At 38.5% G+C, this 17,107-nt stretch overlaps 2 long non-coding RNA genes across 2 annotated transcripts in view; both read left to right on the plus strand.

The window, feature by feature from the left end:
* The window catches only part of LOC105465817 (uncharacterized), a 157,421-nt gene extending 149,153 nt beyond the window's left edge, over positions 1-8,268 (plus strand). The window contains exons 5-6 of the long non-coding RNA XR_977811.3: positions 4,336-4,437; positions 8,195-8,268. This is a non-coding gene — a long non-coding RNA (uncharacterized lncRNA). The remainder of the gene's footprint in view (positions 1-4,335; positions 4,438-8,194) is intronic.
* Positions 8,269-8,271: 3 nt separating this feature from the next.
* Positions 8,272-8,975, plus strand: LOC139361861 (uncharacterized). The gene is made up of 2 exons (XR_011619653.1): positions 8,272-8,359; positions 8,896-8,975. It is a non-coding gene; the product is annotated as an uncharacterized lncRNA (long non-coding RNA).
* Positions 8,976-17,107: the final 8,132 nt, after the last annotated feature.

The following is a 17,107-nucleotide window of genomic DNA, read 5'->3' on the forward strand; positions in this document are numbered from 1 at the left end:
CCCCTCATTTTACAGATAAGAAAACAGAGACCTCGAGTATTTAAATAGTTTACATAAAGTCACATATCTAGAGGTTGGCAGATTTGGGCCCCAAAGTCTCCAACTGATGCTGTTTCCAACACAGCTATTTGTACCTATGAATAAGAAAATTAGTTACTTATCCATGTTGTAACATAGATTATCTCTTCCATGCTCTTGGCATTGGGGATATAGTAGATAGATATTTCAAGTCCTCATTGTTCACTGAAGTAAGTTTTTTGTATTAATACTAGTAAAATGGCTGCCTTCATTTGGATACCATGCTGATTTCAAAAAATAAGACATTATTCTGGGTGTCCTAAATACATAGAAATGAATCCTTTTTCCAGGACTGTTGACAAGAGATGGCAGATGGGGCCTTGGAATCTGTTTTCTTCTTTGGAAATCCAGGGGGTGGAAAAACATCCAGTTCTCCAATTCTAAAGATCTGTGCATCTGAAATGCTGAGTTCATTAGAAGTAAAGAATCGTACTAGATCCTATGCTTTAACAAGGACAGTTCACTGGATTCCTTTAAATTGTAATGCCAGTAGAAGGAGATGGATGCTGTCGCTTCATTTTCCATTAGGTACATGCTACATACAGATAATAAAGGAAAAGTCTATTTAGAGGCCTAATGCACACTTATTTCTTAGGTTGCCTCATGCTGCTGATGTCTGAAGATGCAAATTTTCTTTTTAAAATTGGGAGTGGTATCAAGTCCAACTAAACTTCACTGGGTTATGGATGAAGGAAATTATGTTCCATTTGATGACTGCAGTGATGCCAAAAGAAACCGGAAAGACAAATGCCTGCCTTAAATATTGAGACAGAGATAGATGGACTAAAAGATGCACTATAGGAAAACAGCAACAAAAGCTTTAGTTAGTGAGAATCTTATTCCTTCGCTAGATTCAGTTCATCTTTTTCACTCCAGGACCAGCTTTACCCATAAATTATTTTTCTGTTTCTAAGAAATTGAAATGTTGGTTGCTCAACACTAAGGTGTGTAATCCTGAAGACTTCTTCATTTATTCCTACGTTCATTCATTCAATACTTTTCAAGCACCTCCTATCTTGTGGGATGCATTTTGGGAGGTGTTGTATGTAGTGACAAATATTATTGCTAATTTTTACATCATATTGTATATGTCATATACTGTTCTATCTGTCTTACGTATATTAATTCATTTGATCCTCACCACAACCCTATGATGTTGTAATTATTATCCCCATTTTACAGATGAGGAAAATGAGAGAGGTTGAGCAACTTGTTCAAGGTCATTGTATTAGTCATGTTTTTCATTTTCTGTATCTTATGTTTTGAAATCTTAAAAATCTTGATGGTCAGTGAAGTCTGTCCTTCCAAGGGTGAGCCACTCTTTAGAGATAACAAAGGGCTAGGCCATGAGCATACCTTTCATACCCAAACCAACTAATCTCCAACCACCTGCTTTATGTAGTCTCATACACCAAGCCAATATTTCCTCCTACCTAAATTATTCCAGGGTCAGATACCAGGCAACTAAGACCACTCCCATAGCCCAAAGCCCATTGGAATTATTCAAACTAGTCAATCCTGAACATGTTATTCTACCCCACCTTGCCTTTCCTACAGAAACACCAATAAAACCTCTGGCCTAGGCTTCCTCCAAAGCCCTATTTCTGTCTCCTATCCAAATCTGCTGTCTCTTCCTGTGGCCCTGCATGGCATGCCACACCTCTTGTTTCTCAAAGTGTGAATGACATTAAACTTTTCTTTCAGTGGCATTGATGTCTCCATGTCATCTATCAGTCACCGTGTTAAATTAAGACCTGAGCACTATTTACTTATAAATTTGAGTCTGTGCTCTTAACATATGTGCTATACTAATATAAATAATAACTTTAAAGGGCTCATTGTTTTGTTGGGAAACAAAGTGAGAACCAAACTGTTATAAAATACCATGTAAATACAATCATAAAGAGATCATTGTTATAACTGGCTCATTTGATAGCATTATTATCAGTGTGAAAATGTATACCCTGGTTTAATTCATATTTGGAGAAGTTTGTGTGAACTTGCTTGTTTTTATTTAGTTCATTTGAATTCAACAAATATTTAAGCATTTATTATATGCAGACACTTTGTCAGTTACTGAAGACACACACACAAAAAGGGAGCAGAGGATAAAATGCAACTTTGAGTGGTGGAGTGGAGAACACGGGTACTTAAATAGCAACCATAATACAGTGTAATAGATGCAAACACAGAGGAATGACTGTGAGAACTCAAGGGGGTAATTAGTTTTGATCCTAAAAAGCAGATGGGGCAGGTGTGCAGTAAAATTCCTGTGAAGAATTAGAAATTAGGAAAGTTTTGTGGGAGACGGCACAGGCTGGGGGCAGGAAAAGAGTGTGAAGTTTCATTTAGTTTGAAAGGAACAGAATTAGCCAGGATTTTGAGGCATGTTGTTATGCAAATCTGATGAATTGGTTTGTGTCTTTGAAGATCTGATTTTGTGGAATACCAAAAATGAGACTGGATTATTGATATGGTTTGGCTCTGTGTCCCCACCCAAATCTCATCTTGTAACTTCCACAATTCCCACGTGTTGTGGGAGGAACTCAGTGGGAGGTGATTGGATTATTGGGGGAGGTGGGTCTTTCCTGTGCTGTTCTGGTGGTGGTGAATGAGCCTTACAAGATCTGATGGTTTTAAAAAATGGGAGTTTCCCTGTGCAAGCTCTCTTTGCCTGCCACCATGCACGTGAGATGTGACTTGCTCCTCTTTGCCTTACGCCATGATTGTGAGGCTTCCCCAGCCAGGTGGAACCGTAAGTCTAATTAAACCTTGCTCTTTTGTAAATTGCCCAGTCTCGGGTGTGTGTTTATGACATACAGCACGAAACAGACTAATACAGTAAATTGGTACCAGTAGAGTGGGGCACTGCTGAAACTATACCCAAAAATGTGGACGTGACTTTGGAACTGGGTAATAAGCAAAGGTTGGAACAGTTTGGAGGGCTCAGAAGAAGACAGGGAAATGTGAAAAAGTTTGGAACCTCCTAGAGACTTGTTGAATGGCTTTGAACAAAGTGCTGTTAATGATATGGACAATGAAATCAAGGCTAAGGTGGTCTCACATGGAGACGAGGAACTTGTTGGGAAATGGAGTAAAGGTGACTGTTGTTATGTTTTAGCAATGAGACTGGCAGAATTTTGCCCCTGCCCTAGAGATTTGTGGAACTTTGAACTTCAGAGCGATGATTTAGGGTATCTGGTGGAAAAAATTTCTAAGCAGCAAAGCATTCAAGAGGTGACTTGCGTGCTGTTAAAAGCCTTCAATTTAAAAAGGGAAACAGAGCATAAAAGTTTGAAACATTTGTAGACTTACAATTTGATAAAAAGAAAATCCAATTTTCTGAGGAGAAATTCAAGTTGGCTGCAGAAATTTGCATGAGTAATGAGGAGCTGAATGTGAATCCCCAAGACAATGGGGAAAATGTCTCCAGGGCAAGTCAGAGGTCTTCATGGCAGCTCCTCACAGCACAGGCCCAGAGTTTTAGGAGGAAAAAATGCTTTAGTGGGTCAGGCCCAGGATCCCTCTGCTGTGTGCAGTCTAGGGACTTGGTGCCCTGTGTCCCAGGTGCTCCAACCATTGACTAAAAGGGACCAACAGCTTGGGCTGTTGCTTCAGAGGGTGGAAGCCCCAAGCCTTGGCAGCTTCTATGTGGTGTTGAGCCTGCAGGTGCTCAGAAGTCAATAATTGAGGTTTGGGAACCTCTACCTAGATTTCAGAAGATGTACGGAAATGCCTGGATACCCTGGCAAAAGTTTGCTGCAGGGGCAGGGCCCTCAAGGAGAACCTCTGCTAGGGCAGTGCAGAAGGAAAATGTGGGGTGGGAGCCCCCACACACAGAGTCCCTACTGGGGCACTGCCTGGTGGAGCTGTGAGAAGAGGGCCATCATCCTCCAGACTCCTGAATGGTAGATCCCCCGACAGCTTGCACAGTGCACCTTAATGCCACAAACACTTAATGCCAGCCCATGAAAGCAGCCAGGAGGGGGTCTATACCCTGCAAAGCCACTGAGGTGGAGCTACCCAAGACCATGGGAACCCACCTCTTGCATCAGTGTGACCTGGATGTGAGACATGGAGTCAAAGGAGATCATTTTGGAGTTTTAAGATTTGACTACCCCGCTGGATTTCAAACTTGCATGGGGCCTGTAGCCCCTTGGTTTTTGCCAATTTCTTCTATTTGAAATGGCTGTATTTACCCAATGCTTCTACCCCCATTGTATCTAGGAAGTAACTAACTTGCTTTTGATTTTACAGGCTCATAGGCAGAAGAGACTTGCCTTGTCATGGTTGAGACTTTGGACTGTGGACTTTTGAGTTAATGCCAAAATAAGTTGAGACTTGGGGGACTGTGGAAAGGTATGATTGGTTTTGAAATGTGAAGATAAGAGATTTGGGAGGGGCCAGAGGTGGAATGATATGGTTTGGCCCCGTGTCCCCACCCAAATCTCATCTTGTAATTCCCACAATTCCCATGTGTTATGGGAGGAACCCAGTGGGAGGTGATTGAACTATGGGGGCAGGTCTTTCCTGTGCTGTTCTTGTGGTGGTGAATGAATCTCACAAGATCTGATGGTTTTAAAAAAAGGGAGTTTCCCTGCTCAAGCTTTTTTTGCCTGTTGCCATTCATGTAAGATGTGACTTGCTCTTCCTTGCCTTCTGCCATGATTGTGAGGCTTCCCCACCCATGTGGTTCTGTAAGTCCCATTAAACCTCTTTCTTTTGTAAATTGCCCAGTCTCAGGTATGTCTTTATCAGCAGCATGAAAATGGACTAATACAACTATATTCATAATTTTAAGCCCAGATCACAGACAATACTGTATGGCAGTGGGGAGCAGGTCAGAGCAGTAGAGAGTGACAATTTTTGGAACTTGATAGACACAATTTTTGGAACTTGATAGACACAGAACTTGAGTTCACATCTTGATTTTCTAACTCACTGGTTGGATGTCATTGGGTGAATTACTTAATCTCTCTGAAGTCCAATATGAATAATTTTGCCTACCTAAGATGTGTAAAGCACCTAGCTAAGGCAAAAAGAAAGTTTTCTTTTACCATCTGGACAAAAGATTCTAGTCGATTTTAGTCAAAATATATGTAGAAGTACAGAACCCCCACAAAGATTGCATGAATTTTAAGATTATTCTAAAAGCTATGGCAGCAAGATTCAAAACAGGTTTTTGTTAATATCCATTATAATATGGGAATTATTAAAAATAAGATGTACCAATTTTCTGCCTTGTTTTCTCCTTTGATCCCTTAGTAGCAGTCTCTTGTTTGGATGGGCCTGAAACATGAACTGGTTTGTGAACTCTTGAACTATAAGTGGCTGGGGATATTATATCAGCAGAGTGTTACTCATATCATGCAAGAATTATAAATGAAAAGCAGAATGATGTATCAAATTGTTAGTGGCTTACTTTCATTTCCCAATGAGTATTTTTCTTTTCTTTCAGTCTTTCTCTTTCTTTTTCTTTTTTTTTCTTTTGAGACTGGGTCTTACTCTGTGACCTAGTTTGGAGGCACAATCTCAGTCTCTGTTCACTGCAACCTCCACCTTCCAGGGTCAAGCAATCCTCCCATCTTAGCCCCCCAAGTAGCTGGGACCACAGGTGCACTCCACCACACCTGGCTAATATTTTGCATTTTCAGTAGAGATGGGGTTTCACCATGTTGCCCAGGCTAGCCTTGAACTCCTGAGCTCAGGTGATCCACCTACCTTGGCCTTCCAAAGTGCTGGCATTACAGGTGTAAGCCACCGAACCCAGCCTCCAGGCAGTATTTTTCATTTGCTTTTCATCACCAAATGATCAGGCCCCAACATCTCTTCCAAGTCTTCCTTCTTGGTCGCTGTATCAGATTTCCCTGGAGGATGCACACACACCATTTTATGAGTGTTTGCTATGTTACGTGCAGTTTGGGACACTCGCTACATTTGCATATATTACAATGACCTTGGTTTTAAGCTTACTAAGCACTAACACGTTTGAACTCATCTGCTTTAGGCCTCCCTCTTGTCAATCCTAAGAGTTGGATTGATCACTGGATAATCTTTACTTCCAATGTGACACATATTCATTTATCATTTGATTTCATATTAGAGACTGACAGAAGTTGATTTATTGTGGATTAGTAGAGTAAATTCAGCAGTGTGTTGTTTCTTGATGCCACCTTAACAAGAGTTCATAGGGAGAAATCTGGAGTTAGACTGCCTAGATTATATCTTGACTCCTTCATATGCTGGTCTGGTGACATCAAGACAAATACCTTAATTTCTACGGACCTCAGTCTTCTCAAGCATAAAAGTACCTACTTCATAGAGTTGTGGTGTTAATTAAATGAGATAATATTTAGCCCAGTGCCTGGTATGTAGTAAGTACTCAAAAGATATTAGTTACCATTTTTATTGACAAGGACCACTCAGTGCAACTAACTTCCCTATGCTGTCCATTACATTAGCCACCAGATGTGGTTATTTATATTTAAATTAATTAAAATTAAATTGTAAAAAATCAATTACTTAGTTGCACCAGCTACATTTCAGGGACTCAACAGCCACATGTGACTAATGGCTACTGCTGGATTATGCAGATATGGAATATTTCCATCATCGTAGAGAGTTCGGTTGGACCATACTGACAATAACATTGCCATCAAACCCTAACAATAATGAAAGAAAACTGGCAAATGCACCACATACTTAAAAAAATTCAGTTGTCTGTTCTGCTAGGGCTTTAAGCTCAAAGAAATCCGAGATACCTAGTTTAAGTGTGTGTCACCCTTTTGAAACAATTATAGCCTTATTTTTTTCCAGTTGTTTTGTTTCTCCCTGCCCCTTCTCCTATTTTAAATATCTTTCTGATGGAGTTACATTCCATATGTAACATTGTTACAGGTGCAAAATTGTTTCTTTTAATCCTGAATGCGGTAGCACATGTGCAGCAACAGCACTGAAGGCCAACACACTATTACTGTGCATCCAGGCCTCTCTCTCACAGTCTGTGGGTCAACAACGTTCTTCTTTGCTTGCTAATGCTTTATTGTCTCTTAGTATACATTGGAATAATAATGGTAATTTATGCAGATATTTTGTATGCATAGCAAATAATGAGAAACACCTGCAGAAATTTCCCTCCTTCTCTGAGTTCAGCAACTAATTATATTTTTAAATAATGGCTACCATTGAACACAATTATCCAAATCACTTTAAGTAATGGAATCTTTTTAAGGTGTTTTTGAAAATTTTAGCACAGTTTTTAAACACTCATTTTTATCTAGATGATGGGAGAAAAAAAAAGGCTAGTGGGCGGCTTACTCACCCAAAAAGCAGTTTCTGCCAAGAATAGATCGGTCCGGAATATTCCTCTGGGCCCAGTCTTCACTCCAGAGGTTATGACCAGCTGATGAAAACCAGGTTTTCCAAAGAGCTTACCTTCTTGATTTTGGTGCCTCGCTCTTCTTCCCTTTCTTCCTTTCTTAATGTAATATAAAAATAATTAGATTGCCTCTAAAAATTCTCTGTTTTAAAAGCACAAATTGCCACATGATTTTCCCTTCTGTCAATTTAATAGTTTGAGTGGGAAAAGCACTGGCTGGCAAGTCCGAAGACCTAGATGTTTTGTCTTCCTCGGTCTCCATTTCCTTTTCCATACATTTGGAAAGTGGAGACAGATCAATTCCTAACACCTTTCTAACTCTAAAATCTGCAACCCCATGACAGCCACAGATCTTTGTACCATAGCACACCAGGAATCAGGTTTAGCAAAGAGAATCTGAAAAATAAAAGCGGCTAGCCAAGAGCAAGGCCAATAAAAATACATATTTTCCTCTCCATATTGAAACTTTAGGTTGTGTTCTTAATTGGAGCAAAGTTCCAGTAACTCGATGTATATGTGTGTAATGTGTGTGTGTGTATTTACGTGTGTGTACATATCTGGAGGTTGGAAGTTAAATCCTCAGACACACACACACACATATATAAATACATATATATAAATAGAACAATTTGGAGAATTTACATCTTCCTTTTAGGCACTGTGGCATTGCCAGCATGATGTGAAGGTGACCGATTTCACTTCCTAACATTTCTAACCCCCCTTCTATGTGCCTACCAGGAATTACTGCTCCGTGGAAGGAAAAATCAGCTCTTGCATAAATCATATCTTTTTTCTGTCAGATTTGGGTTCATTTGGTCGTCTGGCATTTATGGAGTGCTCCTTAAAAAATGAATAAGTAATAAGAATTCCTGACCTCATGGAGTTTACAATCTGGAGATGGAGGTAAGTGCAGTATCAATCAAATTCAAAATAAAATGGATGAAAATAAAATAATATGTAGGAGCTTAGATGAAACAACTGTTTATTTTCACATGGGAAATTAAGGAGAATCTCTTGAAAGAGGTAAATTTGAGCAGGACTCTAAAGAACAACAAATAGTGAGCTTATGTGTTCCAGATTTTAGTCTATAGACTAGCACTTCTGTATACTGAAGTTTAGCTAATCTAATTGACAAAAGCATAAAGGATAAAAAGAAGAAAAATGAGATAAATGTGATGATTTTTAAAAACTAAATATAGCTAATGGAAAAGGATGTCTTTTTTTCTTTCTGAGATTATGTTCTATCTGTTCTTTTGTTGCTAAAGTCTCCTTTATTAAACAATGATCAGAATATATGGTAATGATCAGGACTTCCTTCACCATTTTTTGGCAAAATATTAATAAAAAGCTGGCAAATAAGTGTCAGTCTCAAAGCCTGAATATTTGGTTGACATTTTACTGGATCATTAAATCTAAATTCTGATTCCTCTGTGTTACAGTTCCCCTATTTCCTTCTTTGTTTTGCCAACTTCCAAGGGGCTCTGTGATTTCCTAAGAGAATGAAGGAGGAAGGTAAGAAGCCAATTGGCTTTTTAGGTTTTATTTTTCCTGTGCAAGTATATTACATTGATAATCTCAACAAGAAAGAGAGAAACAGACAAACAGAGAGGGAGACAGACAGAAGCAGAGACAAAAAGTGAGCAAATGCAAGGAGCAATGAACAGTTTGACGGTACAGTTCATATAAAAAACCAGTTGATGGACATTTTTCAATACCCACAAGAAGGTAATCACTACACATTTGTGGAGGAACATCTCCTGGTCATTGTTTCATTTAATCATATCTCTTCTTTTTTTTTTTTTTTTTTTTGAGACTGAGCTGAGGTGCAGTGGCATGATCTTGGCTTACTGCAATCTCTGCCTCCCAGGTTCAAGAGATTCTCATGCCTCAGCTTGTGAGCATCACCACGCCTGGCTAATTTTTGTATCTTTCCTTTTAGCAGAGACAGGGTGTCACCTTGTTGGCCAAGCTGGTCTTGAACTCCAGACCTCAGGTGATCCGCCTGCCTAGGCCTCTCCAAGTGCTGGGATTACAGGCGTGAGCCACTACCCCCAGCCTAATCTTATACCTTTTTAATGAACAAAAAGAAAGGGAAAAAAGTCAAGGGAAAGAATTATAGTGGGTTGGGCATTAACTCCACAGGAAGCTTCAGACCAGACCTGGGTTGAACGTGACAAAAGGAAATGCGTGTGCAAAGGTGCCTCCCGAGCCCAGTCATGGTAGACAGTGGCATCAGAAACCAAAATGGGAAATAACTTTGCTTTTTAAGTTCACTATTTTAAGGGGGGGAAAATCATTCTTCTCAATTTTGGAATTTGTACTAAAACTTAAGTTGATGCTAGTCCTATTTCCTTAATATATAAGCTTCCTCTCTTATGAGAGCTTTTGATGTGACTCATCTTGCAGGTGAATAGTTAACAATTAAATGCCTGTGTTTTTATTAACAAGGGAAAGGTGTGCACTTCTAAACAAAATGGAGGCTCATGAGCAAAACCTGCGGAGCTGCCCCAGCAATGAAGTGAAAAGACTTGTAACTTGGTGCCTGAGCCTGTTCTAGCTGAGGGAGGGAAAGGAAGGAGTTCATTTGGAATCGGAAGAGTAAGTGATATGTTGTCGGTAATTATATTATCGCCATACTCTTGCTTCTGGACGACCAGCTCTCTTTCTATTACCCTCCTTCGACACACAGAAATCATGTCCGTTTCCATCCCGAGCCTCATTTTCCATGTTAAACTTTCAAATACTTAAACTCTGTGGTGAATGAGAAAGACTGTGGCTTGAAAATGCCTTGACAAGAACGAATGCTTTCATTCTTTCAAAAGGATCCTTAAAGTAGAATTGAAAGTCGGCATTGTAATTACTCAGAATGTTGAAGTGTACTAAAACACATCGCATCCGACTTGCGTGGATGGCTGCAATCTTTTGTAGACACAGTCATATGACCGTGGTGCAGATTCTTGTCTCTGTTACTAACAACACTTTACTTTTACATTAAACACAGTCTTCAGGAAAAAAAAAAAAAATCTACTTAAGGGACAGCTCTTGGCTGTTGCTGTTCTGAACATAGCTTAACACAGACAGAAAGTATTTGTGGGCTGTTTACAGTTACGGTGTCAGAAGAATGCTTTTTATCACGGTAATTTGGAGAGTGTAAGATGGTGGCCCCTGGGGAAATCTGACTCAAAATAAATCTCTAAAAGCATATATCAAAGGTGCTTGGAAAGATCATTTTAGAGGAGCTGGTTAATTGTAAGATTTTTACCCCCTCTCAGATGATCTTTGAGGATAAAATCTGAAAGGACAAGCATAATCTAGATTTAATTGTACACTTACGATGTTCCTTTAGGAAATGATTAATATTTTTAATAGTGAAGTTATAAATTTATTTCTAAAGCTACAGAGACAGCCTCAACTGCCTTTTTTCCAACATACACTTTAACATATTCAAAAATGTCCTAAAATGTGGACTCTATCCCCTATAGGAGAGTATTTTTCTAATACCACCAGGAAATAAGCATCAGGATGCTTGGCTGTTCTTTCACCCCAAACACCAAAACTTATACCTTACTGAAAATAAGTCAGAAAAACTTGAGAGTTCTGGGAATGCCTCTAAATACAAGGTGCAAGTAGATCACTACAGTATGCTGTGTCGAAATCTGTTTAATAGTCACCAGATTTTTACTTTCCTCCGTTCTTAAATCGCACTATTGAAGCATAGCCACAAGAGGGAACTATTGTTTAAATGTTGGAAAGACTGGGTTGGTTTGAGGCATTCATCCAGCTCAAACCTCTCTTTAATATAAGAACCTGGTCAAAAGGATTGAACAAAAAAAGTAAAAAAAAACAAACAAACAAACAAAAAAAACCAGATGCAGTCATCGATTCAGTTATATTTTAGATAGCTGAACTATTTCTGCTTTTAAACATACAAACAATCAAAGGTGTTCCTAGGACTGTAACCTGGCAACAGAAAGCAAAGACCAGAGTCAAGCACCTAATAGAAATTCATGTAATAAAGAAAGCACTGGTGAGTTTTTATTTTTCCATTGCTTCTAGCTTGCCTAAGAATAAGGCAAACTTTTTTGACACAAACAGAAAATACTGAACTATTAGGAAACAAAGACAAATCTAAGCCTTTAAGCTCAAACTATTGCCTATCAAATAGCAAATCGTAACAATGATTGGTCACCGGAGAAGGGGAACATATGTTGTAAAGACTTCTTGCTTACCGCCCTGTGAACCAGCACAATTGTGAAATTTAGACTAATGTTATAAAAGACATATAGAATGGCTTCTTGGAGGTTGCACGGCACCAGGCTGGCACAGGTCCAGTTTCCGCACCAACAGAACTGCCAAACAAACTGGAAAATATTTGATGCCAGTAGGGCTTTTATAGGAAAACAGATGACGGCTGAGATTATTAATCCTGACAGTTTCCTGATTTATTAGGACGTGTCATCCTCTCCTTTTGTATAATTTGGCAAATGATCATAGTATTAGACTTAGTGGAGGCAGAGCTAAAGGTTTCCGCCCATCCTTTAACAGTGGCAGCAGGTATACAGCAATACAGATTGGGTTTAGGCAAGAAGTAGATGAAATGAATTTTCAGTTACATATTGTCATTTGAGGAACACTGAGTGAATTTTCAGTTACATATTTTCATTTGAGGAACACTAAGTCGGTGGTTTTTTTTTTCTTTTTTTTAAGGACTGTCAACCTAGATACAGCTATGTAACTAAAATGCATTAATTAACTCTGAGAAATATACCTTTTGTTTATTTAATAAATCCAAAGTAAAGGTGACTAAATTTAAAACCCAGGTCTCTAGCAATTAAGAACAAATGTTACTGTTTACCGTGCAAGCAGTGAGAAACAAAGAAAACAGTCAGAAAATAGTAGTAATCTTTGAAAGCCATTCCTCTAAATTGTTATATGCTATAAAACGAAACACATGGAATTTCTTACTCTGAATCATTCATACAAAAATCACTAAAACAATCTTGAGTGACTTCATAGTAAACTCAAGAAAGAAAACACTTGATATATTTTATTAGTGATCTCCTTCACAAAGATATTTTTATATTCTATTTTTATAATCCCTTGAATTTAAAATAACTGCAACAGAAATTAAGTCTCAATCAAAATGTATCACAGAGATATTTCCAATGAAACAATATTATCTCTGAGACAGTTTTATCAAAATATAAAAAATCAAACTTAAAATGCTATAATTGAACACTTTTTTATTAAGAATAACCATGCCTGCACCTATGTTTCAAGACTGACATATTGTGCAATAAACAGCAATCAGTCTAAAGATGCTATATTAAACAAACCAAGTTTTGTTTTGCTAAACTAAGCAAAATTAGTTGAATGCCCTAAGTAATAGTTGCTGGTATTTTTTTCTAAATTATTTCTCCACTTGTTTTTGTGTCTATGCATAAATTAAAAATCTGCTGAAATTTATTATTCATCTGAGATGTAATTAATATGCAAAATTATGCAAATTAAGATGCAATTAGGCTTCAATTCTCTAGTGGAATTTTCCATTATAATTTAATACAAAGTAATAGAGTAATTGGTGTCACGTGTAATTACGGTTACTCACGTGTACTTGCAGACGTGCAAATGATGTGGTATATGTTAGTTATCCTATGCAAATGGATCATGCAATCTCTTAATACTTGGGAATGAAGTAAACAAAGATGGTCTTCAAAAAACGGGTGAGAGGGACCCCTCTTTCTTCTCATGTGCTACCATTTTGAGGAACTATGTGAATAATTGTAACTAATTTCCTTGCAGTTATTTCTAAGAATTTTTAAAGTGGTGTTATGCAGTGCATTGTTTATTACTTTAGAGAAATTATTTCTAGCAAAAAATGAATCTTTAAACAGAGACCTAATAGTGATTCAGATGCCACATAGGTGCACCCAGGATGACAGCAAGCAAACAAAAACTGTGTCTATCGGGGCAGAGGCTGTTTTTGTATCAGGCTCAAAAAGTCTCTTCTCTAAAAGAAATAACATAGCCAGCTTTGCCAAATAAATCATTTAACAATTTTCTGTTATTTCCTGATTATGAAGTTGACCAATTTGCTTTGCAACCTTTGCAGAAGCCACACAGTTTGATTTTTAAAACCAAAATTTCTTCCCTCCTAATATGCAAAATTCTAGGAGAATTCAGTGTCATTTCTCTCTGAATGAATAAAGCAATGAGTAAATTGAACTATATAATTCTGTATGTCACTAACTCTGCCATTTGGTTCAAGGGACTCATCTGCTAACTACCGTGTTTCTCCTTGTGCCTTTCTACAGAAATGAAAAGAACGGCTCTCCCATGCGCTTGTCCTGAGCCTGGAGCTGCTGCTTATAATTTCTCCATGAGAAATGATTACTGCTTGTTTTAAAACACCCATGCTGTGTTGAATCTTGCACAGAAAACATTATGATCTCGACACTTTCCTTCTCATAACTGAAGCACACACTTTAAGACGAGTATTTTATATTCTCAGCTCCAATTAACCTGAAGTGTTTCTCTTCCCTATGTCTCCCCCCACCCCCACACCCTTCACCTGAGTCTATCCTTCTACCCTTTGTAACAGACAGATTTTGTTTTTCCAGGAGGGGATGTGTGATATACTCTGTTATAATTAATAAGTGTAGGCACTGGAAAACAGGAAGGGGCATGATATAAAGTAGTAGATGAGCAGCTTCACTCTTTCTCCACTATATTCCTACTTCCTATCCCTTTTCCTCCACCCACTGTGGATGGTTATTTGAAATAACAGGCATGGATAAGAGAAAATAAAAGCTACCATTTGTCTCTGAGGCTGCACCCTTTTGTAGCTCCACCCATTCATCCATATGTGGCTTTCCCATTCATTCCAGTAATAATACCAATTACTATGCAGGCAAGGCCATTCTTATTCACATTTGCAGCTCACTGTGGACATTTATGCTACACTCTGAGCAACATTCATATCTTCAACAACATCGATTATACAGCTGTTGTACAATCATTGTAAATGAAATATACAATGCCTCATTCAGCTCTCCGAATCATTTGTGATCCTTGGATGTGGGGCAGGAGGGAGGTAGCTGTTCCCTCTGCCTTACTTTTCTCTGGCACTGACCTCATTTTCTAAGTCCAGATACTTCCAGGGGCTTAGGGTAAGGAAGAGGCCAACAGGCCAGTTTGTAAATAACCAAAAAAGCTGAAGCAGTGGTTTGTTTTTGTGTGTTTGTTTGTTTTATTTTTTTGACAGGAGGGACTTTGGAATCCAGTTTAATGGAAAAAGGAGGCCCCAGAGTCTTCAGCGTTACAAACAATGACTGTTCCTGGACTTGTGTGAACACACATCCCAGGTCAGACAGATGGACCTTGACTCAAGCTTTCTGAGATCACCCAACCAGAATGTCCAGTGTAGGCATATGCTTCTCTCTTTGTGCTATTTCCTCTCTTTCCTCATCAACTTTTCTCCTCTGTTCTCAACAGGTTACATTTATTGGGCAAAACCATTATTACATATCCGTTTTTTCTTCTTTGAGGAAATTTTTAAATTTGGTCTGCCTTTTCCAAAGATATCTAATTCATGAATCTTTTGATGTTTCTTTCTTTCCCCAATTTTGGTTCTTTCAGCCCTCAGACTCAGATAGCTGAATTGACATACACAAGATGCTCTGCACGTGAACATCCACTCACCCATGTATAGTCACATGCAACGATTGCAAGTCAAATTATGTTTGTTTTATAGATAAAAAGGTCAAGGTCTTAAAGAAGGCTGTATAGATAATAAATGATGGAGCCGAGACTTGAGTGAAAAGACTAGCTTTTTTCTCTATAAAAATTTATTTTTATTTATCAAATGCTTTGATATTTCTTTATCTTTTTCAAATAAGCTTTTTTACATTTTATCATCTAGGAAAATCAAAAATATCTTATAATTAATAAAATTTTGACAGTAATTCTCAGAAAAACAGCAGTGATTATATAGCTGTTGATGTTTGTATATGCACAAACTTTTTTGTTGTTATTCTAGGTGAGTGATGGAACAATTGAAATCCTTTGAATGTTTAGCCAACAATCTTTAACTTAAGGACCATTTAAAGAAAGAACACAAGTCTTCCTGTTTGAAAATTCTCCATTGACATCTTCTAGTAAGATCAAGAAAGTGCCAACATGAAAACTCTCGTTATGGTTTCAGTGACTTAGAAAAAATTCCAGGAGACAATGGGGAGCACTCTTTTAACTGCTACATCACCAGTGCTGCTAATAGCACCAACAATAATACTGTGTTTAAATCACAATGGAAAACTAATTCATGTCAGACTAATAATGTGGGGAGGTTTTAAGAATACAAACCAAATTATTTCACTTAGTATTTCTTACACACACACACACACACACACACACGCCCATAAGTGACATATGATAAAAATTACTGTGAAAATAACTCTGAAAGAGCTCTTTAAATAATTATAAAACAACAATTCCGAGTGATAAGAAAGCATTGTGTCATAGGTTAATTAGCAGCCATCTTTTCTTTCTTAGGGGCACATAAAATAATGATGCATCTTGTTTTTAGTGGTGTCTCAGAAACATGGAAATATATTAGAAACTCATTTCATCTCATAAACATTGTAGGAGGTTGGTGCTATTTGTTTCACTTTATATATTAAGGACTGAGGTAACAGAACTAACTTGTGAGGTTATGTATCTAGTACATCCTGAAGCAAAAATTGGAACCCAGATAATTTGACTGGAGTTCATGCTTACACTGGACCAAATCTGGCCTATAGACAGAATTTGTTAAGTTTAGACATTGATTTTTTTCTCTAAACTTATTATTACTTTGCTGTTGTTGTTATAGGCACTTAAAATTAGGAAATTTGGGGGAAGCAAGATGGCCAAATAGAACAATCTAGCAATTCTTCCCATGGAGGAACACCAAATTTAACAACTATCCCCGCAAGAAAGCATCTCCATAAGATACAAAAGTCAGGTAAGCAATCACGGTAGCTGGTTCTAACATTATGTCAAGGAAAGAGGCACTGAAGTGGGCAGGAACGACAGTGTTGCATTGCCTACATCACTCCTTCCTCATCTTTTGGCAGCTCATGAAGAGAGAATCTGTATGCTTGGGTGAGGGAGAGAGACATGATTGCAGGAACTGGCAGTGAAACTCAGTCCTGCCCTGTGACAGTGGAACACAGCATAGGGCAGAATTTGTCCAGTGACCATGGAAGAAGCATTTAAAGCAGCCCCAGCCAGAGGGGACTCCTCCACTCCAGTGGCAAGAGCCTGAGTTTTGCCTGGCCCCACCACCAGAAACTAAAGTGCCATGGAGTCCTGAATAAATATTAAAGGCAGTCCACAGGGACTGCAGAACTTTGGCAAGTCCTTGTGCTGCACTGGACTCAGAGCCAGTGGACTTGGAGTGAATGTGACCCAGTGAGACACCAGATGGGGTGGCCAAGGGAGTTCTTGCATCACCCCTCCTCCAACCCCAGGCAGTGCAGCTCAGGGAAAGACTCCTTCTGCCTGAGGATAGTAGAGTAATGAGTAAAAGGAGTAAAAGAGTAAAGAGGACTTTGTCTTGCAACTTGGATATAAGCTTAGCCACAATAAGTAAGGCAGCAAGCACCTGAAGCC

The sequence above is a fragment of the Macaca nemestrina genome, chromosome 2, assembly GCF_043159975.1.
Source record: "Macaca nemestrina isolate mMacNem1 chromosome 2, mMacNem.hap1, whole genome shotgun sequence".
Taxonomy (NCBI): Eukaryota; Metazoa; Chordata; class Mammalia; order Primates; family Cercopithecidae; genus Macaca; species Macaca nemestrina.